This window comes from Heptranchias perlo, chromosome 26, assembly GCF_035084215.1.
Source record: "Heptranchias perlo isolate sHepPer1 chromosome 26, sHepPer1.hap1, whole genome shotgun sequence".
NCBI classification, from domain to species: domain Eukaryota; kingdom Metazoa; phylum Chordata; class Chondrichthyes; order Hexanchiformes; family Hexanchidae; genus Heptranchias; species Heptranchias perlo.
In genome coordinates this window covers 38,987,179-39,005,131 of record NC_090350.1, presented here as the reverse complement: position 1 = coordinate 39,005,131, position 17,953 = coordinate 38,987,179, and the positions used below count along the sequence as shown (strand labels likewise).

General features: G+C 40.5%; 1 protein-coding gene across 5 annotated transcripts in view; it reads left to right on the top strand.

Annotated features, from left to right (window-relative positions):
• The first annotated feature begins 529 nt into the window (after window positions 1-529).
• The window catches only part of LOC137342716 (cAMP-dependent protein kinase inhibitor alpha-like), a 119,496-nt gene continuing 102,072 nt past the window's right edge, over window positions 530-17,953 (top strand). The window contains exons 1-2 of one of the 5 annotated variants that reach the window (XM_068006852.1): window positions 7,430-7,581; window positions 13,804-13,960. The gene's annotated coding sequence lies outside the window, so the exon portion shown is untranslated. Of the gene's footprint in view, window positions 550-7,428; window positions 7,582-13,532; window positions 13,598-13,803; window positions 13,961-17,953 lie in introns of those variants that run through there. The other 4 variants (XM_068006853.1, XM_068006855.1, XM_068006856.1 and 1 more) reach the window with 4 other exon arrangements.

Below are 17,953 nucleotides of genomic sequence, written 5' to 3'. Positions count from 1 at the left end.
GGGTAAATGGAGTTGGGATACAGATCAGCCATGATCTAATTTAATGGTGGAACAGGCTCGAGGGGCTGAATGGCCTACTCCTGTTCCAATACTATTAATATGAGAAATTTATATATTCAGTTTTATTTTTTAAATCAGGCCAGGGAAAGATATCCTGATGGGATTGCAAGTTGGTGGTGCTGTAGCAGGAATAACTATGCTCTAAATGCAAAAAGCGGCTAAAAACCAAATGAAGATGATTCATAGCTCTGGCGAGGAGTTATAAAATCTTAGGGGAGGGAGGAATCTGTATCCATGTTACTATGGAATGTTGCCAAGTAGCATTCCTGGCTTATGGCCAGATGGGAAAAAAAGCTGAGCACAGCCTCAAACAGAATGTTAAGACGCTAAGAGATTCTCCTGGGGAATCCTTGCAAAAACAACGGATTGAAAGGATAAAGAAGGAGGGTTTACAAATTGTAAAAAATAATTCAAGTCAATGCAAGGCACAGCTGTGAGGACGTAACAGCCTTCAATTTACTTTCCAGTATTTGCTTAAGGTTGTAAATGGTAAGTAGGACGGCTGTTTCTCTGATATACTGTAAAACAAATATTATTTGCCTGCCTGGTACAAGCATAAAATTATGTCTGCTCCAGTTCAGAATTTTGCCCTTCTGCAAAACTGCAGGCAACTGGTGAGGCCACACCTGGAGTTCTGTGTACAGCTTTGGTCTCCTTACGTAAGGAAGGATATACTTGCGTTAGAGAGGATGCAACAAAGGTTCGCTAGATTGATTCCTGGGATGATTGGGTTGTCCTATGAGGAGAGATTGAGTGGAGTTGGCCTACATTCTCTGGAGTTCAGAAGAATGAGAATTGATTGTATAAGATTGAAAAGTATAAAATTCTTAGAGGGCTTGATGGTAGATGCTGAGAGGCTGTTTCCCCTGGCTTGAGAGTCTAGAACTAGGGGTTATAGTCTCAAGATAAGGGGTCGGCCATTTAGGACCGAAATGAGGAAAAATGTCTTCACTCAGAGGGTTGTGAATCTTTGGAATTCTTTACCCAGAGGGCTGTGGATGCTCAGTTGTTGAGTATATTCAAGATTGAGATCGATAAATTTTTGGGAATCTATTGATACACTAAGGGAATCAAAGGATTATGGAGATAGGGCGGGAAAGTGGAGTTGAGGTAGAAAATCAGCCATGATCTTATTGAATGGCGGAGCAGGGTCGAGGGACCATATGGCTTACTGCTCCTTCTATTTTTTATGTTCTTATGTTCTTAACTAGTCCTGAGGATCATTGAAGAGCAAGAGCCAGCATCAGGCAGAGTGATGGGCACTGAAGCGGCCCTAATCAAAGTCACAAATGACATTCTCTGTGACTGTGATCATAGTGCTTTATCCCTCCTCATCCTTCTCGACCTCTTTGCAGTCTTTGACATGGTTGACCACGCCTTCTTCCTCCATTATTCAGCTGAGTGGGACTGGCCTCACCTGGTTCCATTCTTACCTATCCAGTCATAGCCAGAGAATCTCCAGCTCCTTCTCTTTTCGCCCCACACCGTTACCTCTGGAGTCCCCCAAGGATCTACACATAGCCACCTTATATTTCTCATCTACATGCTGCCCCATCCGTAAACACAATGTCAGGTTCCACATGTATCTGACGACAGCCAGCTCTACCTCATCACCACCTCTCTCGATTCTTCCACTGCCTCTGCACTGTCAGACTTCTTGTCCGACATCCAGTCTTAGATGAGCTGCAATTTCCTCCAGTTAAACATTGGGAAGACCGAAGCTGTTGTCTTTGGCCCTCGCTACAAATACCGGTCCATCACCACTGATTTGATCCCCCCTCCCTGGCCACTGTTGCAGGCTGAATCAGGAGAGCATTGTAATAGTCGAGTCTGGACGTAATAAAAGCATGGATGAGGGTTTCAGCAGCAGATAAGCTGAGGCAGGGATGGAGACAGGCGATGTTGCAGAGGTGGAAGTCGGCGGTCTTTGTGACGGAGAGGATATGTGGTCGGCAGCTCAACTCGGGGTCAAATAGGACGCCGAGATTTCAAACAGTCTGCAAGACTAATTGATAGATATTGATTGCTATCGTCAACAACTCCATTATTGTTGTATAATGCGACACAGATAGAAAATGAACTAGATGGATCGTGTTCTTTTTTTATCCAGCAATTCCTATGTTCCTAGTGAAGAAGTCAGCACATTTAGGAGAGGAGAGCAAGGGGAGGAGAGAAAATTGGAGGAAAAACAATTTGATTGAAAGCCAAACATCTGGCACTGCTTCAAAAACTGACACGAAATTTTGCAAACTCACAGACCTCAGATTCAGTTAGGTTGGTGAGTAAAATGCTGCCAATAAACATAAACATAATCAGTTAAGAGGCAGGAAGATTCTTGTGCTGAAGTGACTGGTCGCTAAAGACAAAAATATTTACCACAATGGAGAAAATTATCAGTAACTTGAAAGCCTGGGTCAGTTATGATCTAATTTACTGGACTGGATTGGATTTGGTAATTTATTATTTATTCTTTGAGCTCACTAATTGTTTAAAGGGGCACTCTCTTCATTACCTGGGTGGGAGAAGAGCCAGACCAGCTATGCATCATTTTCATTGCGAGGTTGACCTTCATGAGGGACACCATAATGTCTTCACAGAAAAAAGAAATGTTTTGAAGAAAATTCTGTTGTTTCATCAAGTTATTGGTAAAGATTTCCCCCTTGAACTTAGAACATAAGAAATAGGAGCAGGAGTAGGCCATACAGCCCCTCGAGCCTGCTCCACCATTCAATAAGATCATGGCTGATCTTCTATCTCAACTCCACTTCCCGCCCTATCCCCATATCGCTTGATTCCCTTAGGGTCCAAAAATTATCTTTCTCAGCCTTGAATATATTCAATGACTGAGCATCCACAGCCCTCTGGGGTAGAGAATTCCAAAGATTCACAACCCTCCGAGTGAAGAAATTTTTCCTCATCTCGGTCCTAAATGGCCGACCCCCTTATCTTGAGACTATGACCCCGAGTTCTAGACTCTCAGCCAGGGGAAACAATCTCTCAGCATCTACCCTGTCAAGCCCTCTAAGAATTTTATATGTTTCAATGAGTTCATCTCTCATTCTTCTAAACTCCGGAGAATATGGGCCCATTCTACTCAATCTCTCCTCACAGGACAACCCTCTCATCCCAGGAATCAATCTAGTGAACCTTTGTTGCACCCCCTCTAAGGCAAGTATATCCTTCCTTAGGTAAGGAGACCAACACTGTACACAGTACTCCAGGTGTGGTGTCACCAGAGCCCTATATAATTGCAGCAAGACCTCTCTACTCTTATACTCCAACCCCCTTGCAATAAAGGCTAACATACTTAGGAACATAGGAACAGGAGTAGGCCATTCAGCCCCTCGTGCCTGCTTCGCCATTTGATAAGATCATGGCTGATCTGTGATCTAACTCCATATACCTGCCTTTGGCCCATATCCCTTAATACCTTTGATTGCCAAAAAGCTATCTATCTAAGATTTAAATTTAGCAATTGAGCTAGTATCAATTGCCATTTGCGGAAGAGAGTTCCAAACTTCTACCACCCTTTGTGTGTAGAAATGTTTTCTAATCTTGCTTCTGAAAGGTCTGGCTCTAATTTTTAGACTGTGCCCCCTACTCCTAGAATCCCCAACCAGCGGAAATAGTTTCTCTCTATCCATCCATACTATTTGCCTTCTTAATTGCTTGCTGTACGTGCATGTTAACTTTCTGTGACTCATGTATAGGACACCCAAATCCCCCTGACTACCAACATTTCTTAGTCTCTCACCTTTTAAAAAATATTCTGCTTTTCTATTCTTCCAATCAAAGTGGATAATTTCACTTCTGAAAGAAAGAATGTGCACTTATATAACACCCTCAGGTCATCAGGATGTCCCAAAGTGCTTCACAGCCGAGGAATTACTTTTGAGGTATAGTCACTGTTGCTTTTGTAGCATACACAGCAGCTAACTTGTGCATAGCATAATTCCATGAACAACAAATAACATAAATGACCAATTAATCTGTTTGGTGGTGTTGGTTGAGAGTTGATTATTGGCCAGGGCACCGGGACAACTTCCTGCTCTTCTTCCAATAGTGCCATGGGGTCTATGTCCATCCACCTAAACAGGCAGATGGGGCCTTGGATAAAAGTCTCAGCACTTCCTCAGCACTGCACTAAAGTGTCAGCCAAAATTATGTGCTCAGGTCCTGGAATGGAGCCTGAATCCAGAACTTTCTCAGAACCAAAAGTGTTACCACTGAACCAAGCTGATACGAATTCTGTAAATTGTTTTGATCTGCTTATCTTCTCAGGGCTAAATTATAGGTGAAGATAAATTAGGTCAAAGGAATTGGGTAGAACTGTGAGTTCTCACAATTCCCATTCAAATCCAACTCAGATCAATGGGATGAAAATCTCCTGACAGTCAGCTGCAAAAATCCTATGTGAAATGAGGCTAGGCAGTCTTTTAAAAACGAAGCACTGAACACCAAACACTGCTTATTACAGATGTAAACTGACAATCTCACTCAGGGAAGTCATAAAGATGGTTGGTGTAGGAAGTGGACTCTCACACTGCAGCAGGAGAGGATGTTTTTCTGACGTTATGGCTGAGGTTGGGACAAAGTACAGGGAACTTTATTCTGCATCTGGTTGTGCTATACCTGACAATGGGACCACAAGTGTAGGACTTGTTCCATTCCAGTAACATCTCTCACCCTGCTGAGCACAAAAAAAGTCAACAAAAATAAGTAAGGTTACATGCTGCAACTCATTAATGACCTTGAACAATGATCCCAATTTTACAAAGTTGATAGTTTCAATCTCTTTGTTAACTTCTGTTGAATGTTTTAATTTTTTGTAACTTCAGGATAGCTGCTCCAGTATAGTACAAGATAATAACACTGGGACTTCATCAATGGTATGTCATTACTTGCCTCATTACATGGGTTCCAATAAAATTCCAATTTAATTTTATTGATTTTATTTTCTTGCATGATGCATTACATTTTCACACTAAAATTCATTATTTTTTCACAAAAAAGTTCTTTCTATGGTGTGATAATTGATATATTTTCATAAAAGTACAAAGCACGAGAAAGCCTTGAATGAGAAAAAAAACTATTTGGCCATTAAAAAAACCAATAGCAATCTTCTCTATTATGTGTCTACTGAATACATTTGATCTGAGGAAATATTCTGCGCTCTCTAAAATTAAATCAAGATAACCTCCATATATATTTCTATTCTTACAGTATATTTCTTAGACTTCCATTGGCATCATATAGCCAATGTGCCAACATATTGGGAGTGATTAACTCCATCCTTAATTATTCTTACACTGCTCAATCCCATTCCTAAGAAGATAATCATTCAGCTTTTTAGAGAGGTTAATCGATGCAATATTAACTGCTTTATTGAAGTGTACAAATACAACAATGATAAAAAGAAATCATTTTGATCTCAAGTCCAGCTTGAGGTTTGTTAACTTTATTCTCATGTCCTCTAGTTCTGATGATGATATTGCTAGTAATACCTGAATTTATATAGTCTTATTACATCAAAGCTTTTCACACAATGAATTACTTTGAAGTGCAGTGACTGTTGTTATGTCAGTTAATGCACTCATGATCTAAGTTAAATGGCTTTAACAACTGTTGAATTTAACACTGTGTGTACAAACATATCAGTCTTATCATAGGCATTTCCAGAAATATATGTCCCATAAGGGTTAATCATATTTTAAAACATTACTCAATACAATTGTTGTATAGCCAGTTTAAAAAATCGCTCCTGTGAAGTGCCTTGGGATGTTTTACCACATTAAAGATGCTATATAAATGCAAGCTGTTGTTGTTTATAGGTTATGAAATATTATGATGATATTAACAGATGTTTGTTGAATAAGACATGGCAGCGTCAGTACACTAATCCTATTTAAAATACAGCCATGTAGTATGCTTCAGTGTCAGTGAAGAACGGTGAGATATATGAAAGTAGTTTACTAGATGACCTCAGCAAGACATAACCAAAGAGCCCAAATCCCTTCACTGTCACATCATTGCGGTTAAATTATGTTTATAATACTTCAGCATTACCTGTTGTATTCATACCATATGTCAGCACAGCACAATCATTTCTGAGGAAAGCAATTGCTTATTTCTTCAAAAGTGCAAGACTTGAAGCCATCCCATACCATCAGCACTACTTCCAGGTCATGAAATGAGCTACCAACCAAACCAAACCAAACGTGGTCAAGAGTCCTCTGGTCCCTATGCACAGTGACCTTGTAAATTGATTGAAGGTTTCCTCTATTGGGTACTTCGAGTGAAATTATAAACGTGCCCTTTTCGAACTGTTACCTGTATTTGTGCGATATAATTACCCGTAGATGGAGAGGAAGTACTGTTTTGATGAAAATTGTGTGGTGCTATTTCTAATCAAATATAGATTAGATTAACGACTCAAATAGCTTTCATTAGCATTTCACCTCTGTAATGGAGACTGCAGGTCCAAGAAAGAACACATTTTATTTATTTATATAGAGAGAGAGAGAGAAAGAGCTGCCAAAATGGTAAGCAGTGACCTATCGTAAAACAAAAAAAACCCTGCGCTTTCAGTGAAATTGCATTTTATTTTGGGGGAAGCTGCCAAAAATGCAGCCACTATTTTGAAAGTTTAAAAATTAGGCTTGAGGCTTCATCTTTCTATGGCTCGCCAATACTTGTGGCTCGGTGCCATCTGCAGTCCATTACTGCTGTAAAATGTCGAACGCGATCCAGTCATTCGGGGAAATCTACAGAAATTACCCCCACCCCACCCCCCCCAAAAAAAAAAGATCTGCAGAAAGCAACCGCGGAAAGAATCCAGGGTCTGCATTAAATATGGTAACATTCGCCATACCATAACATTTTGGGTGGGGGAAAAAAAAAAGACCCCAACTGGGTTAATGCAAAGATCCCGCAGTTGTTTTATTATTCGCGTGTAACAGGCACCAAGGTATGTGTTTATTGGTTTCAATTTCTCACAAGTTGTATGTGAGGGTTTGATCTGCGTGCCTGGTGTTGTAATCTCAGATTCCGCTCATTGTCTGTATTCGCTCCGCGTCTTGTATTTGGCAACACTGGGCATTGTTGTGGAGCGGACCACTTTTTCCAGACAGTAGGGGCGGCGACGGACACGTAAAAAAAAAAAATCAAAAAAAAAACCGAGCGCAGGACATTCCGTCTTCGGATTCAGCACCAAAAAAAAAGTAGACTTAGAGCGGAGATAAAAACACTCACCGTGGACCTCTGCTTTAATTCTCATGGGCATTCGAGACAGCAACCGCTCTTCCTCACCACCCCCCGGTGCAGGAATGGTGGCGGTGAAGTCGCTGTCTTGGTACCCGATACATTGTGTCACTAGTGAAACCTTGAACAGAGTGACGCGGTGTGGCTGCGTGAATTACAAGGGGATTCCTGCCATCTCTTTAACTTGATCTGCACCCCAGTCCCTTTTCAGCTCAAAAAAAAAGACATTTTATTTCTTGCCTCTTCATTTTCATCACTTGGGTAAGCGATGTCGACTGCTTTTATATATATATATATTTTTTTTTTAAAAGAATTTGATGCCAAACTTACATGAATTGCATTCAGGGTTAATAATGTCAGTTTTAGGAAGCGATTTTCACCTTATTTTTTTCTCTCTCTCTATAAGTGAAGACATTCCCCCCCCCCCCATGTTTGGAAAGCCGCGTTTCCCTCTTTCGTCAATCATATAACTGGTTTATTTCAGTCGAATTGGTGTCAGTTTCATGAATTCAAGACCACGGCTCCCTGTTCGGATTAATTTAGAAGCAAAGCAACGAGTCAACGAATTGCAATTAAATATCAGTGGGCCAACTGCTACTGAGCCAAGTAATTGCTATTAAGTGGGGAATTTTTATTAATGGCTTTGAGGCACAAGGAATTCGCAATGTCCAGTTTTTTTTTAAAAAATCGCCCGTCCCCCTAATAAATCTGTGCTGTAGTACATGAAATAGCTCCAACTCAGTTTTTAGTTTCCCCACAGAATCGTTAGTGACTACATGGAAATCACATGCATTCGTAAATCATGTGACTGTTTTGCCCCGCAGAAAGCGTATCGTGTTGTGCTAAGCATGGGGATTTACGCCGCGTCAGGGTATATTTTGTGTTAGCGTGCCAAGGGTATTTCAAGATCTTGGGAGAAGTTGTCTGGTCAGACGCCCTTTTAAATCAGAACGATGTTATTTCATGTATTTAACTCGTCTTTTTGTAATGGTATATTTTCTTAACAACACTGTGTTTGGTTTCTAATTAAATTGATGAACAATTTTAATTGGCATCAAAAAAAACTTTGTACAACAACTGGAAATGAACCTATCCCAACGCTGATGCGTCTTCGTTTTATTGCGATTAAGTAGCTATTCTCTGCCCAGAGTTAGTCTCGCCACTGTTTATACTAAAACTGTAAATATTGGTTCATTCCACATTTCCAGCTGTTTTAAATTAAAACTCAAAACATGGCGGACTGGGTTGGTATTGGGAATGCCCAGACAGGCTGAGTTCCTGGAAGTCAGAAAAAAAGCTTCTTCCCATTTAAAAAGCTACAATTTCGAGTTGTTGTCCTGCCGTGTCAATTTTTTTCCTGCAGCGGATCTGTCCTGGGACAGTAAGAACCTTTGCAGCGCAGTCTATTTATAGGTTGTATTGAAATGACACCAAACAGTGCTGTGTTTACTTGTAATAGTCAATGCACTTCGAAATACTTGTATGCGAAGAGCTTTGAAAGATGTGATAAATGCAAGTCTTTTAAACGAACCAGTTTGTAAAGGTGAGCGCAATGAACGACTTCATCACAACGATAATGGAATGATCCGTTGTGCCTTGTTCCAAATGTAGTAATATGTCTTGTTACCTTGTACTGTGTTGACACTGCCTTTTAAATGATACTGATTGTATTTCTGCTTTATAAAGGATACACGTAAAGTCAGTCGTCCGCCTCTGTTGAACACAATGCTTTAGGATTTTGTTAAACTGTAAGCGTCACATGGAAGCTTCACTCTCCTCCTCTGGACCTTTAAAAGATGGACATTTAGTCAAACTTGGCTTTGAATTTGGAGTAAACCTGGTACATGCCAATTCATTTGGTTCCAATATAGTCTAGTTTGTAACCTGTTTGCTGTGGAATGAAGTCTCTCATAATCTTGAATCAATCTCTCTCTCTCTCTCTCTCTCTCAATTCTCATCGGTTCCTCCCAAGCTCCCAATGTTCATATTTAACGCTCCTCTTCCTCCTACATCCCCACTGTTTTAAAATCAACTCCTTTCCCTGTCTCCTATTCTAACTCATTCTTCCACCTTGAAGTTGTGGACTCCTTGCCTTCTACAATCCACAGGCTTTTCAACCTGAAGCTTGGCCTCACCTAATCATCACGCTGTGCTTTGCCTTGTCTTCTCCCCTTTTCAATCTTTGGTTTTTTGCACTATGGGCCTTCACCAACATTTCTGAATAAAAACGGGTGATTTGCATCCATGCTTGGCACCTGGCTTGTGAGACTCAAGCACACATCTGTTGCAATTGTAATACAGTACTGTCTAATGATTGTTGAAGGAGCACTGATGAGACAAAGCTTAAATGGTAGGTAGGTCACCTCCAGTATTATCTTTCCTAATCCTCGTCACATTGAAAACTATTAAAGAATAACAGCTGCCAGGATTTATTCGCTTACATGTAGAAAGAATGACATCAGTATGCAATTTCTGAAAGACAGATTTTTGTTTCTGTTCACTTTTAAATAAGATGCATTATTAAAACCTGATTTATTTTTAACTGCAAAAGACTGGTCTTCAACTTGATAACCATCTATGAGTGAGGCCTAAGTAAACCCAATGCAGCAGTTTTTCCTGCAGGCTTCATTATTGTGATTGGAGGTTCATTTCTATCGCTCATATTTAACGTGTCTCGGGGGGAGCCACAATGGGAGGGGAGGAGTCGTGGGCTTATTAATATTATTTCCTTTCTAGAATATTTGCTTTTACTTAGAACTAGTCAAAATCAAATATGTAGTAGCTTGCAGTAGAATTGATCTTTTTTTTAAGTAGGTCTCTTTTTCTCCCCCCCCCCCCCCCCCCCTGCCTTGCGATTGGTGCCTAGGTAATACACATAACCAATGGGTGTGGTAGAGATGCATTGGTTTCAGTCTGTGGCAGCTCAGCTCAGCTGGGTGGGCAATAGGGAGTGCAACATGTGGTCTCAGTGTCCCTGGGTTAGGGAAATTGTGGGTCTGCAATGGGCTCAGCTTGGAATTCCCCCCTTCTCTCATGGTTGAGGAATTTCCATTGAAGCCTAGGGTAAGGTTGACACCTTTATGGTTGAGCTGGTGAAACCAGTGAGTATCTGAGCCATACAGAGGAGAAAGCTCCCAGGTTGATTCTCAGTCTGTGCTGCATCAGCTCATCCCAGTAGCGTGGGGATGGGGGTGCTAAAATTGGCCTTAACGTCCTTGGTTAGAGAAATTACAGGGATGTGAGCCAGCTGTGATCACCACCACACCCACCCCCCCCCCCACCTTTGTTTTCCTGGCCCATTGTCAAGTTGCTTGCTGACACTGATAGTTGAAAGTCCTCATACAAATAATGACTGCTTGAGGTGAGGTAGTGGAGGGTGCCTTGCACAATACGCCAGCAGAGAATCATTGGGATATAAATTCGTCTTGGACGGTTACGCTAAATGGGGAGCATTGAGTATTGTGTAGGTGACGTCAATTGAACTGAGTATCATGCAAAACCTGCCCATTATACGCCCTGCAATAACGGCCAAGACACAATGCCTTCAAGAAAGGAGTTGACCGTAGCTAGGGGCAGGGTAGGCTGCCCCAACGACTGAAGTGATAGGTTCGTTGGTAGTTTATCACTGTTTATGTCAAACAGCTGGAAAGGAAGTAGAGATGAAAATTATCTGAATGGATCCTGGTTGTGAACTTGTATATAGAGCAAGCTGGATGAGCGAAATGGTTTGGTTTTGTACTATATACTAAAAACAATTCAGCAATTGGGATGGGGAATATAACACCTAGCCAAACTGCGCATCCCCGATTTTAATCGCTCCACCACTGGCGGCTGTGCCTTCAGCTGCCTAGGCCCGAAGCTCTGGAATTCACTCCCTAAACCCCTCTACCCCTCTCCTCCTTTTAAGATGCTCCTTAAAATCTACCTCTTTGACTGAGCTTTTGGTCATCTGACCTAATATCCTCTTATGTGGCTCGGTGTCAAATTTTGTTTGCTAACGCTCCTGTGAAGCACCTTGGGACATTTTACTACATTAAAGGCGCAATATAAATGCAAGTTGTTGAGTAGAGCAGCAAGTAATCAATGCCTTGGAAAATGGAAAAATGTGGGGTGGGGGAGGAGGAGGAGGAACGTTGGCAGAAAACAAAGAGCGGGGGACATGTTTTGGGGAAAAAAAACTTAGGGCAAGATTTAGATGGTATTAAATTGTTAAAAATATCCTTTTTTTGGCTAGTTGTTATATTCCCCATCATAATTGCTGAATGGTTTTGTACAGTATATTGAAAACAAAACCATTTCGCTCATCCAGCTTGCTCTATATATAGGTTCACAACCAGGATCCATTCAGATAATTTTCATCTCTACTTCCTTTCCAGCTGTTATTGACAGTTTCATTGGTAATTAAGTTGTGCAGAGGTGGGAGTAGTAGCCTGTCGTAAGTGATAATGGGATCAAAAATTTAATGCCACTCTCTCTGCAAATGTACTCAGTAAACTGGGAGAAATAAAGAATTCTGAACAACAGTTGGGAAGGACAGTTTTGTTGAAAAATCACTTAATGATCTTGAGCTTCAACTGGAGTCCTTGTGCTGAAATGTACTCTATACAATTATAACTCTTCTTCCGGACATCCATTTATAATTGCATCAGCATGATTTGATTTGGATTAGTTTTCCGGTGCAAGTGTTATTGGAGAGAACAGCCCCTTTTTTGTATCCTCTAGATCATTTAGAATAGAGAGTTAGCTGTTTCCTTGCATGATTGCCTTTGTGGTAATACCATCGTGTTATTAAAGGCACTTTTGTAACTTAAATGACTTGAAAGGCATTGCCTCCACAGCCACTGAAACCATACCCAGGAGGTAGTTGCATTCTGTGCCTCTGAAGTTGAAGTGGCATTGGTAGCAAAGGTTAGGGTACTGTCACTGGTATTTTCCATCGAGTCTGCCATTTTGATTAAGACCATGAGTGGGTAGTAAAAATGGGGCATGTGCTGTGGATGGGAGCCACACTATTAGTGCTCTATAATAAAACTGGATATGAGTGATATCAGCATGTATTAGTTAGTTCCTTCAGTTGATAATTCTGGTCTGATGGGATAGATGTGGGTGGGTTGTTGTTGTTTCAAATTACATTCTTTGATAAGGACCTAACTTTTTGCCACCAGCTCCATCCATCACGTTGATAATGAAAATGTGAAAAATCAAACCTTTTTAAGAGCTCAGGATATGACTATTCCAGTTCTTTGATAGTATTGATTGCCGTCATCTGAGAAATGTTAGAGACTTTATTTAAAAAAAACAATGCTTATGTAAAGTCTGGAGATTTATTGCAAGGGTGTTGGAGTACAAGAGGAAGGAAGTCTTACTATAGTTGTACAGGGCTTTAGTGAGACCTCACCTGGAGTACTGTGCACAGTTTTGGTCTCCTTATCTGAGGAAGGATATATTCACCTTAGAGGCGGCACAACGAAGATTCACAAGATTAATTCCTGGGATGAGAGGGTTGTCCTATGAGGAGAGGTTGAGCAGAATGGGCCTATACTCTCTGGAGTTTAGAAGAATGAGAGGGATCTCATTGAACATATATAAGATTATGAGGGGGCTTGACAGGGTAAGTGCTGAGTGATTGTTTCCCCTGGCTGGAGAGTCTAGAACTAGGGGGCACAGTCGCAGGATAAGGGGTCGGCCATTCAAGAGATGAGGAGGAATTTCTTCACTGAGAGGGTTGTGAATCTTTGGAATTCTTTACCCCAGAGGGCTGTGGATGCTGAGTCATTGAATATATTCAAGGCGGAGATGGATAGATTTTTGGACTCTAGGGGAATCAAGGGATATGGAGATCGGGCGGGAAAGTGGAGTTGAGGTCGAAGATCAGCCATGATCTGATTGAATGGCGGAGCAGGCTCAAAGGGCCATATGGCCTACTCCTGCTCCTATTTCTTATGTTCTTAGAGACCCAAAAGAGAACAATTAGTTAATATCTCCTGACCCGCATATGAAGTCCTTATGTCGACTGATCCCTTTGAGAGCTAATTGAAATCAAACTCAAAGTACTAAAATTAATCTACTTTTTGGTTCTGAATAAATTGAATTGCAAAATGTCTTTTGATTTTTGCATATTTCATGAATTCCATTTTATTTTACTTAATTACCATATATTCACTCCAATTATTTTTCTTACCTTCTAAGTTCATCCTGTGTCGCTCCTCGTAGGAGAGGGATACAACAACAGGGACAGTTCACAACTTCCATTTTTGAACAAGGACACTCTTGAGTGGTACAAAAGAACTTTTTGTTTGATTCTTGTAGTTCATTTTCTTCTCTGCAACTTCCAGAGAGCAAATATAATAAAACATTCCTGCATTTTTATGATGTAATGTGGGAAATATTGCAACACTTCAAAAATACTTAATTGGCTGTGAAGCGCTTTGGGAAGTCACAAAAGGTGCTATCTAAATGCAAGTCTTTCTTTTCTTTCATTAGACCAAATTAACCAGGCAATTTTTTGGCTTGGCGGGAGCATATGAGCAGGACCTGCGGATGAATAGTTTGAAGATACACTCCATGGTACAAAAGTATTTTTCATGAAAATAAAAAGGATGTTTCCATTCAACAACAACAATTGAAAACAGGCCCCAAGGTATTTAACCCTTGTCCAATGAAAACAGCAGCGCATCAATTCCCAAAGCAAATGCAGATGAATTCCAACTGTCACATTGATTTTCTTTTGTAATTTTTGTAACCAATTGCCTTGCAGTATTGGTTTTATGTTCTTGTCAAGTACAGCTTTGTGGCAGCCATTAATATTAGATACTCAAAGTTTTTATTGACTTCACAGTTGGCAGTGATACTGCTTGGTTCTAAACTTACTCATTGTATAGGCTGGGAAGCAGGGCTATGGGGAGTGGGACTAATTGGATAGATCTTTCAAAGAGCAGGCACGATGGGCCAAATGGCCACCTCCTGTGCTGTATGATTCTACAGGAAACCTGCATTGGAAAATTACAAGGTGCATGAAGGTTTACCCTTTGAAGGACATTCTTGAGTATCAGTCAATGTGTATTTGATACAAAAAAGTGTCTCCATTATCTAATTCCCTGAGGTAAATTGAATTTATGAAACTTGCTTCGAAGGGTGATTATTGCTAGTGGGCAAATTTTAAAGCGGCAATGTCTTCAAGCATTTGGCAAATCTTCGGTTCAAAGATAAAGAGCATATATCATTTTTGTTAAGATGACTTTGCACATAACTGACACAGTGATGTACTTTGATCTGGCTAAAACCAATGTGGGCGGAGTCTTGATTATCCATACAGACTGCTGGCTAGCCCACATCATGTTGGCTATATCAAAACACACCGCAAACTTTAGGCTGGGCCTCATCGTTGCATCCACAAACAGGACAATCCACATCTTGGATACAGCATCAAAACAAACTCAATGTGTGCAGTGTTCATCTGTCATGATTTGTTACACTTGCAAAAAAAAAATTTTTATAAAGAGAAAGGAACGAAGCATTCGTTCTGGCTTCTTTTATCCTGGAGCCTGAAATTTACAAGCAATTCACTGACCTCTAATTCATCTCAAGATTTACAGCTACAATGACTGAGATTCCTGTTAGGAGTTTTTGATTAGTGCTTATAAAAGGCCATGCCAAGTTAGCAGCGAAACATTACAACTGTGCTCTAGATCTTAAATTTCAAATAACAGCATTTATCAAAAGCAGTATTGCTGTCACTAATTATTGCCATGATGTGGAGATGCCGGTGATGGACTGGGGTGGACAAATGTAAGGAATCTTACAACACCAGGTTATAGTCCAACAAATTTATTTTAAAATCACAAGCTTTCGGAGATTATCTCCTTCGTCCGATGAATTATTGCATATGTGCTCATAATAAATGAAGAGTAGACTACAACAATTTGCATTTAGCTAGAGCTTTTAATATAGAGGAACATCACAAGGTCCTTCAGACAGAAATGGATGCCAATACATGCTGATACATACCGTGTTGATGGGCACTACAGTATTTCATTTGATTCACTGTTCATTGCAGTCTGTCAATTGGTGGCTGCTAAACATATAGTCTAGTGAGTGGCTGTTAAGATATAAAATAATTAAGGACTGGGTGTACAGTAGCTTAGACATACTGGCCTGTTACCTCTGAACTTTGGCTCAATTCCAGCCCAGGCTGATCGTATGAAGGTGTTCTCTCTGCTAGCTAGAAATGCCCTGTGTGAAATGAGTTTCCATAGGCTTAGCCTACAACACAAAACAGCCTGTAATTTGGTACTAAAATGATTCTCATACAGAGAGGCCACAGGATGTTGTGAGAAATCATGGATGCATTAGTGCTTTGGACCTGAAGTGCATTGTTGGGGTAAAGTAGAGGAGGCCATACTCTGTGTCTAACTATGCTGTACTTGAGTGTTTGATGTCCAGTACTTGGTGCCTGAAATGGAAAGTGTTCCATTCTTGGCACTGACATGCTGTTCCTTGATGAGCTTCCAAATTCACAAAAAGGACATGTTGATTACAAAAAAAATTGTGGGGTTGTTGCATCACACCATGGCAACAATTTCATAAAAATGAAAATTCCAAATAAGTTTCTACAAAAAGTGCATTTACAGAATTAATAACTTAATGGGGCCTTGTTCTGTAATATTCCGTTAATGCTCATGTTCCTGCACACTCTAGCAGAATTGCACAGAAATTTAATATCAGCAGTAATGGAAAGGACTGGATTAAGTCTGTATTTAGCACAAAACTAAGTAGTGTTCACATCAAGACGAGAGCATTAGCATTATTTAGCATCAACCTTACTGCAATAAAACCCAGTCCATGTAATAACTGATCACACCTCTAATTCATTAAATCTCCTAGAATAACTGCATTGGCATCACAGCAACTTTCTCATCACATTTGTAAAGTGGCTTAACTCCCTGCTGTTTAATTTGAAGTGGACTCAAAGAAACATTTTAATTCATCTAAAATTGGCTTAAGGGCAAATTTTTATTTTTAAATGGCTTTTATTTAGTGAATTTTTGCACTGTGGAAGTGTGGGATGCTAGTGCCAGGGAATGGCACGGTTTCAATCTGTCACTACTGGACAGCATCAAAGACTCCCAAGTCAGATATGAAGATGTGAACATCTGAAAATGATGGGCAGCGAAAGATCATCTGGTCCATCAAGCCTGCCCCACACAGTCGTGATGTCTGAAGCATCATGATTAGACACTCTTTACTCGCCAAAAGCTATGTCGTCATCTTCTAGAAGGGCCAAAAAACAGATAAAAACACAAGGCCAAGCAAGGGAAAAAAAAATCTAGAAAATTCCTCTGTTAGGCGATTGAATCTAGTCCAGGAGACCATGTTGACTGTGTTTGCATTATCTGGTATTTAACCTCCCTTTTGTAAGGTTTAATCTCTGCCCCAGCCAAGAACTGGCTGGCTCTCTTTTGAAGGTATGCAGAGTCAGCACTCCCCTCACCAGCCTGTTCCATAGGTCTACTATCCTCTGGGGAAAAGACAATCTGCCTAACATCTAACTGAGTCCTACTCTCGCGTAACTTGTATGCATGTCCCCCTGGTCTTCCCCAATCTATCAAATTGAAATAATCTATAGGAACACACTAATCCTTTTTAACTATTTTAAAAACGTTTATCAAATCACCCTGCGACTACGCATCTCTAAAGTCAATAGGCCCAGCTTTTTAAGTCTATCTTAGTATCTAAGATTGCTTAAGCTGGTTTAACAGCAAAGTTAGATGTGGAGTAAAGCCCCTTTGGCCCTCGGCTCTGCCTAACATTGTCTTCAGCTCAAACCGTAAAAAGAGATGCCCTGCTTCACCGGTGTGACATTTTTCCATTCCCCCCCATTGGCTATCCTGTGAGCTCTATCAATGAGTATGTCAGTTCGTGCCAAATTAGGGGTAATTTTATGCTATGGATCCATGCACATGTATCCATGATACAGCAGTGAGTAACAATGAAAGGAGCAAATGATGAGGTGCTGCATAGAAGATTTATTATGAAAATTAAGGCACATGATGTTGGATGGATAGAGAGATGCTTAGGTGATAGGAAGGATGGAATGGGGATAAATTGGACAGCTCTTTCATAGAGTCGGTACAGGGGTGATGGGCCAAACAGCCTCCTTGTGTACTGTAAAATCGTATGATTCTTAATCTTCTTAACATCTTAAATCATTAGCTCACTGAACCTCAAACTATCCCAGTGTTGAGAGCAGGTGGGAAATTACACAAGAATTTGCAACCCTCCACTACTACAAGCCAACAGAATTAGAAACAAAGCCTCACTATTTCTGGCATTAATGCCTGTTGATAACTCAATGTTGGGTGTAGCTTCTGGCTAACATTACAAAGGAAAGGAAGTATGATTAGAATGGCTATGTATTGTGCCCCATGATTACTAAAATATTTTCAGGATTTGCTGGAAGTCCTGGTGAAGTGATTTGAGTTTCCTGTCATTAAACTGGTTGTAAACAAAGACAAAGAATGACATGACTAATGATGGAGTAGTATTGTGCATTACTAGTTGAATCCTGACTAAATATATTAAGAATTCTAAGTTCATTTTTAAAGAAAAGCCTTGGCTGCCCCAATGGTTCAGT